Raw genomic sequence first — 15,324 nt, 5'->3', positions numbered from 1 at the left:
CAGTATGGGCACTTTTACTTGAAAAGCAAAAAACCCAAGGCATACAAAATAAGCACACACATCAAAATTGAATCATTGTGAAAAGACTTTGGGGGGTCAAAGAAAAAGTAATCAGTCAGGCGATGATTTCATGAGAAATTCCTTTTATGGTAGCTTAACTACAAGGTCTTCTAAATATAGCCTCTAGTCAGCCCTCGAACATGAATACTCGGCTCTCGCGATTAAACAACTTAATTGACCACAGAAAATTAAGAAGCTTACCCATGGTATTAATATTCGATCTCTAGTGCCTTTCGACCGTCAAATTAGCGACCCCAGACTTGTTTAATTTTTTACCTTTACATCTATTTATGCATTTGATTACATTGCAATTTAATGTTCATTGCTGACAAATTGTTTGAAATTCTTTTACCAATCAATTTGTCTACCTAAAACTGCATATGCTTTTTAATCACTTATGAGAATGCAATTACTGTGCCAATGTTGTTTGATTTTGCAGTGACTGAAGAAGGCTAAGGACATTCATCTCAAATGCTCTTTCACCTCGACGAACGAGATTCAACTCAATAGCTTCCGAGGACGGAATCTACATCAGGAAGGGGGACATGTTAACCCTCATGGCTCATGGACACCCCATCACCTACGACGGACGTGTATTATATATTTGGTAGAGTCAGGTACCGGGCTTGTCGGACCAATAGGACAAGGGTAAGAGTGATCGCCGATGAGAGGCGCACTCTAACTAAGACATTCAAGGGATTAGTTGGCTAAGCATGGGCGCCCATGTGTGAATGGGGTGAGCTCATATAAAAGCCAACTAAACCTAAAATTCACTCATTCTCTCATTTGTGCAATAGAAGAGTGCTCTTGCTCCATCTCCATCTCCATCTTCTTTTTCTTCACCTCCTTGTGTGTGTATGTGTGTGTGTGTGTGTGTGTGTGTGTGTGTGTGAGAGAGAGAGAGAGAGAGAGAGAGAGAGAGAGAGAGCGATTGAGCATTGCGACGGCACGACGGCAGTGAAGCGGTTGAGCGCGACGTAGCGGCGTCTCCTTCTTCTTCGCGGCGAGGAATCCTCCACGGCAGGAGCATAGAGCGGTGAGTGACACACCATTGCCCTCTTTTGAGCTTACTAGTTAAGCTAGTTGTGTGCTTGGAGCCGTCTATGGCTTGCACACGGTGTAATGGCAAGTCCCTTGCTTCGACAGTGCGGCAAGGAGCGCACAGTTTTAAATACAAAAATTCCACTAGCATATATGCTGCAACTCTTGTCAAAAAAGGGCTCATTTAGTAAGACTAAATTTGAAGACTACAGCCTCCAACGAGCTCAGCCCTTAGGACATCCTTTGGGCATCCTCCTTCGCAAGAACTTTCTCCTTTGCCTTAGTCTTGGCCTATGACTTCACCCCATAATGCCACCGCCCCATTGCCTTCGAAGGTCATCAAACCTGTCATTGAAGTTCGGCTTAATAGCTTCTACAATTTTGCCGAACTCCAATTTGTCCTTGTTTTTAACTGATGTGAGACATAGTGTTTTTGAGTGGAAAATTTGACCAAGGCGGGCTTTGCCTTTCACAATTGCATAAGGAAAACCCATCTTCCTGCATAGAGCTCGAAGCCAAATAACCAGCTCAATGGGATTCATATCATGTGCATAACCGCGAGTTGCGCTTTCCCTTGCTCGATCAAGTACGTGACATGGTTAATTCCATACTTCACAACAATAGGCTTCTTGATTTCAATTGTCTTCCCCTCGGCTTCTGCTTGAGCCTTCTTCAAAAGGCGCTCTTTCTTGGCAGCAAGCATCTTGAAGAGGCTAGATGCCAAGTTGTTATCCAGAGTCTTGGTAAACTGGTTCAAAGCAGGCGGAGCTTTAAGCCGCTGATTCAAGATCCTCCTTTGCCTTTGAAGGCGAACATACTTAGGCAACTTGACAAATCTGTGCAGGTCCTTCTTTGGAGACAATGCTCCTCCTATGGCAAACTGTTCTGGCCTCTTCTCAAACAAAGGATTATGCACCTTCTCTGGGGTCTTTTTCTTTTCCGCTGCTGCATGTACCCCCATCTTCAGGGCCATGGTGAACGCTTACAGTGAGACTCTCTCTCTCTCTCTCTCTCTCTCACGCTCTCTCACACACACACACACACACACACACACACTCACAGTCAAAAAGAGACTCTTTGCAAGAGCGCGCGCCTCTTTCAGAGATTCTCTTTTTGACTGAGAGAGAGAGAGAGAGAGAGAGAGAGAGAGGAGCAGTGCGAGAAAAATCATTTTCCTAGTCATAGAAAATGCCTTTCCTTTGAATTTGCCAAGAGGAGAATTTAGACAATTAGGTTACTTTCTTAGGTTTTTACACTATTTTTCTCTATTTTGGGGTGGAATTTCTCACTTTCCCCTTGTACTCAACCGACATTTTGGAAATTGAAAACTACACGATATTAAGCTGAGACACATTTTTCCCGAACACTAGAAAGGAGAAGTGAGGGTTTTCTATTGATGCAATCAAGCTGTTGGCGATGGAGACGACAAGGGGCAGGACGAGTTAACGTCAAAGTGGAGTAGAAAAGTTTATGATGACTATAATTCTCAAGTAATTAAGCCAGCGGCTTCAGTGCAACTAGCTGGTTGCACTTTTAGCAGAGTGTGTGACACTAGTGCAAGTCATGGTCTGATGAGCCTTTGGCTTCAGTCACACTCCTCATCAAGCTCTGTTGATAACCTATTTGAAAATTTATGAGGCAAGCATTTCGGAACGATCTGCATACAAACAGAAACATCTCTCATGATCGATTCATCGCAAAATATGGTGTCCGCAAGTTAATGTGACGTAGCTCCAAAGAGATGTAGTAGCATTGCAGCAGAAGTGAAGTAATAAATCATGCACGTGCAATTAGGAAGCGAGAGCTAATTGACCATCCGATATTGGGAAGAAGCAGGAGGCATGAGCAACAGCTTGCACTACTATGATATGATTCCTGCATACACCAATATTTCAGTTGAGTACAAGTAGTAGTACTAGCACTAGCGTACAACATTCAAAGAGCATAATAATTTATTGCTTATTAGATATGATGTTGATGAGTGCACTGCAAAATTGCAAAAACCTCTCTTCTAAAAGGTCTTCTCGCAAACAATCGGCCACAAAGCGTATGATAAGGCCTATGATAGAATTGAATGGGAGTTCATACTTCAAAGTCTATATGATATGGGTTTGGATAGATTTTTTTTCACATTCTTTTTGGAATGCATCAGCTAGAATTTCAATTAATGGTACTCTAACAAATGTTATTCCATTGCATAAATCCATAAGACAAGGGTGCCCACTTTCTCCTTTGCTATATGCTATCGCATCCGATGCCTTGGATTGTCTTGTTAAAGATTTTATGCAATAGGGCAAACTCACTGCCATAGCCATAGGCTCTATGAAGCAAATGTGCCTCCAAAAGTTTGTTGATCATACCAATTCAATTGTGAGGAATGATGTACATGCAATGGAGAATTATAGGGCTTGTCTCAATGTCTTGCAAGTGGCTCAATTATTAACCATAAAAGTCTGGTTTGATGGGGATTTCTGCTTTGTCTAAGCCAGTTTGCACCAGAAGACTTAAACTGCTGCATTGGGGGGAAAACATGCCCATGCTACCTGTTGACTGGGGTTTTAGGTCGAGCCATTATCTGATAGTTTATAGTTTAGCTTCTTCTTGATATGTCATATCCGTACGACAAGCTAGTCATCAGCATTGATGGAGTCATGCTGTAAATATTGAGTTTCTAGCAAGACAATTTGAATGATTGGAAGATCCAGACCAATTAAAATTTTGAGTGGAGGTCTGAATACTAAAATAGTTAATAGGAGTTTTGGTTATGACTTGAAAAGTACTGGTGTTCCAAGGATCCTCTATCCTGTTGATGTGTCATATCTTTATGACAGGCTAGTCATCAGCATTGATGGAGTCATGCTGTAAACATCCACTTTCTAGCAAGACAATTTGAATGATTGTAAGATCCATACCAATTAAAATTGTGAGTAGAGGTCTGAATACTAAAATAGTTAATAGGAGTTTTGGATATGGCTTGAAAAGTAATGGTGCTCCAAGGATCCTCTATCCTCTTGACTATAAAAGAGAGAGAGAGTGAGAGGATCTTGCGAGGAAGATCAAAACCTTTTGTAGGAACCAACAAAAAAAAGATCATTGAATATCTTAACTTTTTGTTTTAATACCGAGTTTTACACTAAAATCCTCCAAATTTAGCCAGTTTCCTTCAATGCCACCCTCAAAACTGGCCTGGAATTTTTTCTTTTGGCCCTTCAAATAACACTTAAGGCATGGTTTTTAGTAAAGTTTTTGCCAATGATAGTGATATTGTTTCTCATTAGCGAGAGAGAGAGAGAGAGAGAGAGAGAGAGAGAGAGAGAGAGAGAGAGATTTAAGTATCTTCTCTCACTTAGCATTGTTCTTTCTGATGGATACAACCTTATCTTGAGCAGACACAAGCTCAAAATAAACTAATTTGTTGCAAACAAATTAGTATGCAAAGTCACTGCAGTGACCTTCCCTCTTGTTGAAACTATCATATCATAATTGAAGAAGGCTCTAGGACCACCTTTTAGGGTATGGCATGCCTTTGATCTTCATAGATTGGAGCCGAATTCGCCTCTTATAATTGGTGGCAGCATGAATATTCCACATTACCAAAGATGTAAAGCATATTCCGGTGATGTGCCCATTGTGTGATGGATGTTATGGCCTTCCTGACATCTGCCATATTTTTTCAAACAATGATTCAAAATGGAAAGGAGTAGCATCTTCAATCTTTGTGAAATAATTTTTTCAATTGAAGCTTTGAAGTTGTCACATTGTATGGTAAAATTTGTCTTTGAACGTTTACCATGTGTCACATTGTCCAGAGAGCACTTGATGATAAAATTTACTATATTGTGTACAAACAGTTGCTCGGGTTTGTCTTTGCTCGAAAAAAGTCGCTCGGTGTGTGGTAAGACTCATGTGACAATGGCACTTGCGAACTTGTAATCGATCCACATGATATGCATTTGCAATTGTAGTGGCAATAGAATAGAGGCAAGGTTGATTTGTGTTTTTTACATATTAAAATATAATGTACATGCAGCCAAGAAACTACGCACCCAATCAGAGTGGATAGTCTAGCGCTCTCCAAGTTGGGTAAGCAACTCCTCAAGTTCCCTCCCTACACATACCTTCAACAGTACAAAAAGGATCAAAATGATAATATGAATCATTGGTCTGACCGATGCATTCATATCTTACATGAATTTTGATATAAGTTTTGATAGGAAGTGGGGTTTGATGCTTACAAAAAGAGCAATTTCCACATCACACTACCTTGGAATTCTTGGACATGTATTAAATCAATGATTCATCAACAGTGTCGTTTCTATTGAAAAAACCCTTGAGATCCATATTCAAAAGTTCAATTAGATTCCAATTTTCCCCTTTCACCCAATAATTAGGGGAACACATAACATCTAAGCTTTACCTTGGAAAGCCAATCATGGACTCATCATCTCAACATCACAAATGCATGTGCTACCTTTCCTTGCGCTTGAAAGCATCTCCCGCACCATTGTGGCTCTTAAGTATATTCTTAATGAAGTTATATTTGGCCATCTAGTCACGTGTGTGTCTGTATGTGTGCCTGTGTGTGTGTGTGTGTGTGGGTGTGAGAGAGAGAGAGAGAGAGAGAGAGAGAGAGAGAGAGGGAGATTAAGCTTCCAAAACATACATGAAGAGTATTGTGTGTGTTACAATGATGTTAAAAAAGAGCTACTACAAAAGGTTTCTGCACCTTACTACAGAACTTTTTTGAGCAAGAGGAGGCGCGTCTGCCCTGTGGTGATGGACTGCGAGGAGAGAGTCTTCGAGGGCTTGTTGCAGCTTTGTTGCAGCTCCAGATATGGTGCTTGGGAAGCCTTGCCGCCAGAGAAAGAAAATATGTGTTTTGTGTATGTGTGCTTGAGTTGGGTTTCACCAAAAAACACAAATATTGTGTGCATGCGTGCGTGGCGCCGGTGTGTGTGTGTGTGTGTGTGTGTGAGAGAGAGAGAGAGAGAGAGAGGGAGAGAGAGAGACATCACCTGATGAAAGAAACAGCAGTTGCTAGATTCACTGCAGTGGTGCACTCACCAACTCCACCTTACCCAGAAGCTACATCCACATCTCCAAAACAACGCTGTGCTGGTCGGGCCCTCTTCCAGGTGCCTCTTTTGTTCCGTTTACGCACTCCCCTTTGCAACGTTCACATGGGCTTTTACTCAATGCCCACAATTGTTCAATCTGTGTAGACGCTCTGTGTGTGAGAGAGAGAGAGAGAGAGAGAGAGAGAGACAGAGAGACACGTCTTCTAGCTGAAGAAGAGGCGTGCTGAGCTTTGCGGCATGCAATACATCGATCCATCACCCAAATTGACTGACAGTCCAGCTTGCAGCAGCCCCTACGATAGCACGCCCTTCTCCCACTCGACAGACGACGGTACTTCAATCGTAAAAACAAACACACACGCACACACACAGTGCTTTCATCTGCTAGCAAGCTTTGAGAGAGAGAGAGAGAGAGAGAGAGAGAGAGAGAGCGCTTTCAGCTGCTGCACAACACCTTATATATATATATAGGGGGGGGGAGAGAGAGAGAGAGAGAGAGAGCGACGACGAGAGAGAGAGAGAGAGCCCGCACTTCGATTGAGAGAGGTTGCCCGCAGCTCGGGAATTTTGAATCTTGTTGATGGAGACTCGAGAGCCTCTTGATTTTCCGCAGCTCAAGGAGAAGGGCAACGTGGTGCATCTTGCCCTCAACTCAAGGAGAAGGTCGACTTGGTGCAGGACGTGGCTTTGCCACCAGAAGGTGAAACAAAGTCTTAAGAAGGTGAATAGTCTTAGATCCGGTCACTTGGGATCTAAGACTTGTCTTTTTAATGTAGATATAAGATGCTATTATGCTATGTTAACACTAGAATGGTAACATGACACTTTCATGTCCTTGGACACTTTTGTGTACTGTTAAGTAACCATATTGCTTGAATTATTTGAAGAGTATGAAAATAAATTTCTAGGTGCTATATATCCACAAAGTTGACTTATGAGCTTGAATTATTTGAAGAGTATGAAAATAAATTTTTAGGTGCTATATATCCACAAAGTTGACTTATGAGTTGAAAAAAACTTAGCTTTTTTTTTTTTAGTATCGATCTCACCATTAACCTTACTTTTGCACAACATTTTTGAACCTAAACTGTGTGAAAAAACGGATCCTGTTTTTGGTTTTTTTTCAAATTTTGGCAACTATACCACTCTAAACTTCATGTTGGTGAGGTTTAGATGGCTAGAGGTTAGGCCTTTATAGTTCTCAACATGTTTTGATGCTTGTAGGGAGAGGTAAGTGTTAAAATTGAAAGTTATGACCAATTTACAAGAATTACATAATCCTGTTTTTTGGCCAAAATTAGCACTTTTATTATTTTTTTGGTGGCTGTCTTGATATCCAAATTCAATTTTGATTGTGTAAATGTAATGTATAACATAAAGCTAATCTTCTTTGAGTTTTGTGGGACCTAATATGCTATATAGCATAGTGTATGATGATGGTTGAGTTTTTAGAGTAGCATAGTATATGATGATGAAGAATACAATACATTTTAGAGTAGCAAGTATAACTATCTCAATATTGCTAGTTTCTTAGGCCAATTGTGTGTATTTTGTAGGTAGTGACCATATCTAATCATAGACTACAAACTTGGCTAGATATTGAGTAGTTTCTATGGGTTTCTAGAGGTCATAATGCTAAACCCAGTTTTTTTATGTTTGCTGTATTTAGCACTTTATCATTGCCCCCAAGGTTCCAATTGTAAGAGATCCATTATCCTTTTGACATGCTCCATGGCTCCTTTTGAATCCAGAGGACCAAAGGGAACTAAGAAAACATGTATATAGTATCTGTATTGAGCGTGACTATAGAAACTTTGATGATAGGTCCGCAGAATGGCAAAAATGCAACTTTTTTGTACCTATTTTTTTTTGCCCAAAAATTTTTTAGTGAGGTAAAAGCAACCATATGTTTTGGTCACCAACCCATTGAAGTTAACGGGGCATTTTATCTCATGTCCTATAAAAATCTCCACTCTTATTTATATGCAATCAACTGTAAGAAATTGCTGTTTTGGGCAAAATGCACTGGTCCATCAACTTTGGAGGCTTGTAGTGACCAAGGGATGAGAAAAATTACAAGTTTCTCATTTTTTCCATAGGTAGTAGTTATTGAACTATAAGCTCATGAAAGGATGTTTCAAAATGAGTGGATCTACTATGGTTTTGGAAATTTTTCCCAAAACCCTGAAAGGACACTTTTATGTCCTGTTAGGTTACCATTCTAGTGTTAAGTAAGAAGTGTGATCATAAGTGAGGAACTATTTCTTTCTTCTATGAATGATTCTTCTTCCTCTTCCCTACCCTCATTCCTCGTTAGCTTTCTCCACCTTTGAAGGTGTTTGAGGCCTTGGGACTGAGGCTTGGGATAGTTAATGCTTTTTGCAAAGTTTATGTTATGCTCCTGATGCATGAAGCTTTCCATCTTCATTGCATCACCTAGGTCACAAGGAACACAAAAATTATTGTACCAAGTCTATCTAGATGGGAGAATCTATAATACAAACGCCTTTTGGAGGGGGGACCGACTCCAACTAAAGCCGGTCCTCAACTATTGTCATGTTCTCTAATACTCTCTCTTGTAAAAGTATTGTTCATGCCAAGTTAACTAAGTACTATGTTTATGTTGCTACCATCAATTAAGTTCACTCTCTATGTTCTCAAAGTAATGTTATAAAAATGCTCACTCTAATTCCTCTAATTCTCTTAATTCCGCTATCCTCAAAGTTCATAGGCCATTTCCATTACATTGGTATCAGAGCATTTGGTTTCTCTGTTCTTGCTTAAGAAGAGAGGTCCTTAAGTAGCTTATTAATGGTAGAATTTGTTAATTATATTAAGGTAAGTGGGACTGGGATCTATTATCGATTTTGTTGAGCCCACTATGTGAGATATGGTGCACACCTCAGGAGCTTTGGTCTTAATAATGGGGTCTTTTTAGACTTGCCGACGGCTTTACCATTATTGAGCCATAAGAAGTCCGAAAGGAGCTATCCCTTAGAAATTCTGCAATATTAGACCCACTCCACTACTCTCTATAATTAACCAATTCGAACCGTGGGTGTAAATACTTAAGTGCTGATTTTCAAAGGCTAAGAGGAGTAGCAACTAAGGTTTTGAATTGCCAAAGAATACACTAAGTAAACACATAAGTATAATTAGCATGGCTGACAATAGCCAAGAGAGTAGAATGAACATTGATAACTTTGATTTTGCACATGAAGGTGATAATGATGATGCCCCCATTTTTGTCAATTATCTTGTTACTACGCTGCAGCAAGCTATGGGCAACCCTGCTTTGCAAGCCGAAGTTACTAAAAAACTTTGTGCTTATGGGATTTTCCTTCCTCTCCAAGAGGAGAGAGAGCTTAGGTGGCCTCTTGATGAGACCCCCAAAAGAAGACTCTCTCCCATACGAGAGGAGGAATCTAAAGAACAAGAAAGTAATGAATCCCTAAGTTCCTCTGAAGATGTGGCTCCATGAAGACGGTGGTCTAGACGATCGCCTACTCCTCCCAAGAGGAAACGGTCAACAGTCAACACACAGTCCTTCTCCTCATCACTCCGAAAGAGAAGAGAGGAAACAAAGGAAGAAAAGGTCAAGAAAGAGGTCACACTCTTCTCCTTCTTCTCACCTTCCTCCTCTTCCGACGAAAGCTATGGCTATTCTCCTAGAGAATACAAGAGGGGAGGAAATCGAAAATAATACCCTGCATGGCAAAGGTAACAAAAGCTCAAGAAGTTTAAAGAGGGAGGAAAGAGTATCTCTTTTCTCACCTATGATGGCACCTTTGGTGCCAACGAAAAAGTATTTGCCTTCATCCAACAATTTGATGCGGCCTTTGGAGACGAGGGCTTCATGGATTCCTCCAAGGCACGCCATGTAGCTATGCACTTCCAAAAATCGGCTCGTCAATGGTGGGCTAGCCTTCGAGGCAACGGTGAAGCCCCAAAGACATGAAAAACTCTACGAGTTTCCATCATGAAGCAATTCCTTGCAAGCGATACAAAGGACAAAGTACTTATCGAATGGCGCAATTTGAAACTTCTCTACCATGATTCTATTCACAAATATGTGGAAAAGTTTTGGGATTTACATCTCAAGACTAGTGTCTTTCAGAAGATGGACTTCACCGAGCAAAAGCAACAATTTTGTGCAGGATTACTTGAAGAAATGGCCGAGTATGTCAACTCCCAACAGCTTGGTTCTACCACCGAAGTAATTTACCATACCATGGTTTCTTCCCGCATCAATTTCCAACAAGGGGCTAGACGGAATGTCAAGCCCATTTAAAACAAAGACAAAAGTGATGCAAAGGAGAAAACCAATGCCCAAAATTCTTCCCAAGGCAATTCCAATAACAACAACAACAATAATCGGTCCAAGGAGAAGGGAGTTTACAAAGGTAAAAACAAACTCTCTCCTGAAGAGCTTGAAGCTTTTCGCAAGGACCATAAGTGTTCTAAGTGTGGGGAGCAAGGACATGGTTATCGTTCTTGCCTCAAGAGAAATGCTCGCAGTGAGACTCCTAGAGCTTCCACCATCGAAGCTCCAAAAGAGGATGCTCATTGCAAAGGATCGCCTCTCTCCTATGCTTGAGAAAAGGTAAGGGAACATGATGCCTTCATCTTGTTTGACCCTGGCTCTACTCACAACTTCATATCAATGGAGTTGGCCACCAAGTTAGGCATTCAAGCTTTTGAGATGGGAGATACTGTAAATGCTAACACAGCTTTCAAGGGACATCAAGCCTCCGTTACTCCCTTGATTGGGAAGTTGAGGCTTCATGTCCAAAGCTATGTCGACAAAGAAGACTTTTTCATCTCTCCTCTCCAACATGAGGATGCTATCCTAGGGGCACCATCATTCAACCACATGGCTGCCAACATGAATATAAGACCTAGGGTAACTGGACATAGGATCCTCCTCCCTACCACCCTTATATAGGCTAGCTCCTAGCATTTGCCCTAAGCGGATCCCCAGTCCGCACTGGTCCAACCGGACCTTGGCCTAGGTCCCTGACCCCCTAGGTTGGGCCTTGCCCCGTAGGACCCTTGTCCTGACATTACTCCCCCCTTAAGGAAGAGTTTTCGTCCTCAAAAACACAAGTAGTAATATCTTCTTAAGAATACTTATGTTCTCTTTATTGACGTCCCATAAGTGATCCTATTGTCTGTATGACTGATAATTGGTGCAGTGAGGAGGTTCAATGAAACCAAGAGCAACATCTTGATTTTCAACATGGTTGTCCGTTTGTAACCACTTGGGTCTAAATGGTAGCTCCATTTATAACTCACTTGAGTACTGTAAAGGAGTAACCGCAACTAAGAATTGTTCAAAGGCATAACCAGTTTTCAGATCTTCTGAAGGTACTGGAATAATGCAAGGAAACCTTGGCGTAACTTTCCATGCAGTTGTGAGCAAGATTTCCTACTTGTCTGAGTATCTTGAAAAATCCGTAGATAGGGAATGTCCTTGTGTTAGAATTCTGAATAGTTTGGAACACAAAGAACTACATGTTCATCCCTCATGAAGGTTACTTGCCAACATACTTTGTAAGCACACCTGGTAAGTCCTTGACGTATAAAAGTATTGACACAATCTCCAACCCCACCACAAGAGGTGTTCAAAGTCAAAAATCGTACTTAAGCAAATTCCAGAATAGGGAGAAAATCATCTATTCAGAAATGCATTGTGCTAATGTATGCTCTTAGAAGATCATTGCGGCAGAATTGAATTCACGTCACTAGCATGCATGGCAGAAAGAGTGGTAAGCCCTTGCGCAGAGTGATGGCCTCAACCGTGAGAACCAAAATTGTAAGTATCTTGTAGAATTTGAACTGGTAGGGATTTTGTGAGCTGATATCCCCTATTTTGCCCGTTCCCTGAAGCCGTGCTTCATATAAAATTGCCAAAGCACTTTGCTTTGCACAATGACAGTAATTGCCAAGTAAGGTGTAAAGAGGGAAAAACAAGAAAAACTTAACCTTGGCTAACCTGGTCGTTGTTGCTGCAACCAATTGTCATGAAATTTGGAAGAAAAAAACTCATTTTTGACATCGGCCCCTAGCCATATCTGCACAGATGCCCTCGTATATCCTATCCACCTTTCTAGTACATAACGAAAGAACCTGCAATATGAAACATCCTGCAAACACATGGCCTATTTCTTCCCAATTTTGTATGCTCATAGCATATGCCAGACATGGCCAACTTCGATACACGAGGTATAAATTGAAGCCTTGCTGCGTAGAAGTATGGCCGGCCTCATTGCCAACAAATTCTATTCACGACAGATATCATAGCAAAGAGACTCGACCTTGTTGATCATGCACAAAAAATCGACCTTGCCTACGTGTAGATCTGCTGGAAAAACAGAATGATATCTGCGACATATGTTCATCTTGTATGTGCTTGAGTGTATGAATGATATCGACGATCAATTGTAGACGCACTTTGCATGTCATAGTTATGAAGCACATGCTCAATAAAGAAATAGCAACTGCGTACCTTATTGAGTTCACCTGTCGACGAAGCTTACCGTCAGAAGGATCGAATTAGTTGCGAGCAAGAAGAAAATCGAGAAATTATTTTCCAGATCCTACTCAATGGATTCTCTACTTCCTGGTGCAAAGGGCCTTGCCCAATTTGCAACGCCAAATTCATAGGTAGAAAAAGAAGGACACCTGTTAGTCTTCCTGAAATGTAATAAACAGTTAGCCGTGTCGATCAGTTTTGCACCCGTCATCAAATTTAGCAATAGGCCATGCTTATTTCCATGAAATCTGCCATGCCTTTGCATCAATTGTGGCATCAAAATAACCGCAAATAAGCGTGTGCTATCCAGGTACTTTAGAGAAGCCCTGCTTGTAACCGACATGATCTGTACGCAAGCCATGCTTGATTTGGGTGTACAACTAATCATTGGGCCCTTGCCAACGATGGATGGAAAAAAAATTGAATGCGTATGAAACTGTCAAAGACATGCTTGTGCCTGGAGTGCCGAAAGCACTCACACATTTGCCGCATGCAAGAGCTATATGGCATGTTTGAAAACTTGATCAAACTCAAACAAAAACTAATACATACCTCACCCTTGAATGAACTTGCCGTGTTGGCCCATTTCCTTAACTTCTCATCGCATGCTAAGTGGCTTCAATTTGCCCTCAATGATGCTCGTGATCATTGAGATTGAATCACCATAGTTTTGCATGGTATGCAGGCTTGCTTGCATGAAAGTCATCTTGCCTCTTTCGATCTCTTGTTCCACCGGTACGCCAAATCCAGTTCGAAGGCGCATGTCGACCTCCTATCCATGCTCAAGAGTACCCAAGTTCAAAATCCGGTTGACACAATGGTGCCACCTTCTACTTCATCCGTGAATTCTAGCATGCAGGTTCTGCTACTAGGGCGTCTTTAGGAAACTCAGGAGGCCATCGAACTCGGTTCTCCGAGTTGGGCGAAGCTAAAAGGTCAAACGCTGGAGGGGTGTGTGCCCGGGGTGGGCATGGCCCCTTCACTGTGTTAATTTTCAAATGCCCCCCCCTTGGGTGGCCGCATGTGAAAGAAAAAAGAAAAAAAAACGTAAACCCTATGCTGCCATGGCGGCCGCCTGCATGCGTCGATGAAGAAGGGGAGGGGCCCGTCGCTACAGACCCATCCAGGGAGAGCCACTGTGTCAAAAAAGACTCCATGGCATATGGAGAACAGAACGAGGGAGAGAACTCCTAATTTGGTAATGGTCGCAGCCACCCCTTCCTCGACTAAGCCCCCCTTCCCGCGAGCTTCCATGTCGACCTTGCTCGGCTCTGCAGGGGCCGTTTCCTACGGCCGGGAGAGACAAAGAGACAGAGAGAGGAAGAGACCTTGCAACCACGACCCTACCTTGCCATGCAAGGCCATGCAACCACGTCCCCTCCATAGCTCGCTCTGCCTTGAGCTCTGATACCAATATAAGACCTAGGGTAAATGGACATAGGATCCTCCTCCCTATCGCCCCTTATATAGGCTAGCTCCTAGCACTTGCCCTAAGCGGATCCCCAGTCCGCACTGGTCCAGCCAGCCCTTGGCCTAGGTCCCTGACCCCCTAGGTTGGGCCTTGCCCCGTAGGACCCTTGTCCTAACAATGAAGTTCCTTGAAAGGGGTATCTACTTCACCTACAAGGGAAAGAGCATGTATATAGATACTAATGAGTCAGGTTGTACTATATCACTTGTAAATTCATCGGCTTTTGATAAGTCACTGAAAAGCTCGGTTTTTACGTACATGATTTTTGTCAAAGAATCCACTAATGATGCTAATGATTTATCAAATGAAAATGGTAGGAATCAAGAAGAGTTAGACTTGTCTACTTTTCTAAATGGATTCCAAGATTTTTTTATCGATGATATCCCTATGGACTTACCCCCAAAACGAGGGAATGATGACCATCGAATTGAGCTCCTACCAGGAAGCTCACCGGTGGCCTAACAAGCCTCCTTATCGAGTTTCCCAAGCTCAACAAGAGGAGATCGTGAGGCAAGTACAAGAATTGGTAGATGTCATACAAACTAATATCTAATACTCCCAAATGATTTTCTCATGTTAAAACTGATCATTTAATATGGGGAAGTACCAGGGGAGTAAAAGCTAGAATATTGGTAAGGCTGCCAGATCGGTGTTTGTCAGGGATCCAAAGGAGGGAAAATAGGGATCCAAAGGGGGACAGTCTGCAAAAGAGCAATGTGCTTCAATGGGTCTTAAAATACCTAAGGTTCAGCTCCATTAAGACTTCCATAGGCTAAGGTTCCAAAAATTAACTCATTTATCTAGTGGCCAAGACAAGCCTGAAAATTGAATGGTCATGGGAAGACTAAAAAGTCTTCCCACATCCCTAGGAAGGAGGGGGCGAGCCCTTTTAGTAGGGGATGAGAGAGAAACACACACACACACACACACACACACACACACACACACACACTCCAAAGCCCCCCCTTTACACAAAGGGAATACTGGACACATGTTAGGCTGCTAGGCCAGTTGCCCCCAATCTCCCCTCAAATCCTATTGGATGGCCATAGAGGTGGACCAATGAGAATTAGGCTAGAGTAAAGTTAGTCTAATCAATTTAAAAGTGCTTGATAAAAGAATCAATAGAAATTAAGCTC

General features: G+C 41.9%; 1 long non-coding RNA gene and 1 pseudogene across 2 annotated transcripts; both read right to left on the bottom strand.

Annotated features, from left to right (window-relative positions):
• Positions 1 to 1,332: 1,332 nt before the first annotated feature.
• LOC147422498 (large ribosomal subunit protein eL8y pseudogene) lies at positions 1,333 to 2,074 on the bottom strand (annotated as a pseudogene).
• A 311-nt stretch (positions 2,075 to 2,385) lies between these two features.
• On the bottom strand, positions 2,386 to 6,607 carry LOC147422497 (uncharacterized). Of its 2 annotated transcripts, XR_015186774.1 has the most exons (4): positions 5,828 to 6,607; positions 5,148 to 5,219; positions 4,607 to 4,761; positions 2,386 to 2,976 (listed from the first exon to the last, which is right to left on the bottom strand). It is a non-coding gene; the product is annotated as an uncharacterized LOC147422497 (long non-coding RNA). The 2 variants fall into 2 exon arrangements; XR_015186773.1 differs by lacking the exon at positions 2,386 to 2,976 and having other exon boundaries at positions 3,871 to 4,761.
• Between the last annotated feature and the right edge of the window lie 8,717 nt (positions 6,608 to 15,324).

This window comes from Adiantum capillus-veneris, chromosome 27, assembly GCF_014529385.1.
Source record: "Adiantum capillus-veneris isolate H3 chromosome 27, ASM1452938v2, whole genome shotgun sequence".
Classification (NCBI taxonomy): Eukaryota; Viridiplantae; Streptophyta; class Polypodiopsida; order Polypodiales; family Pteridaceae; genus Adiantum; species Adiantum capillus-veneris.
The sequence above is the reverse complement of the archived record's forward strand: the minus strand, read 5'-3'. Positions and strand labels throughout refer to the sequence as shown.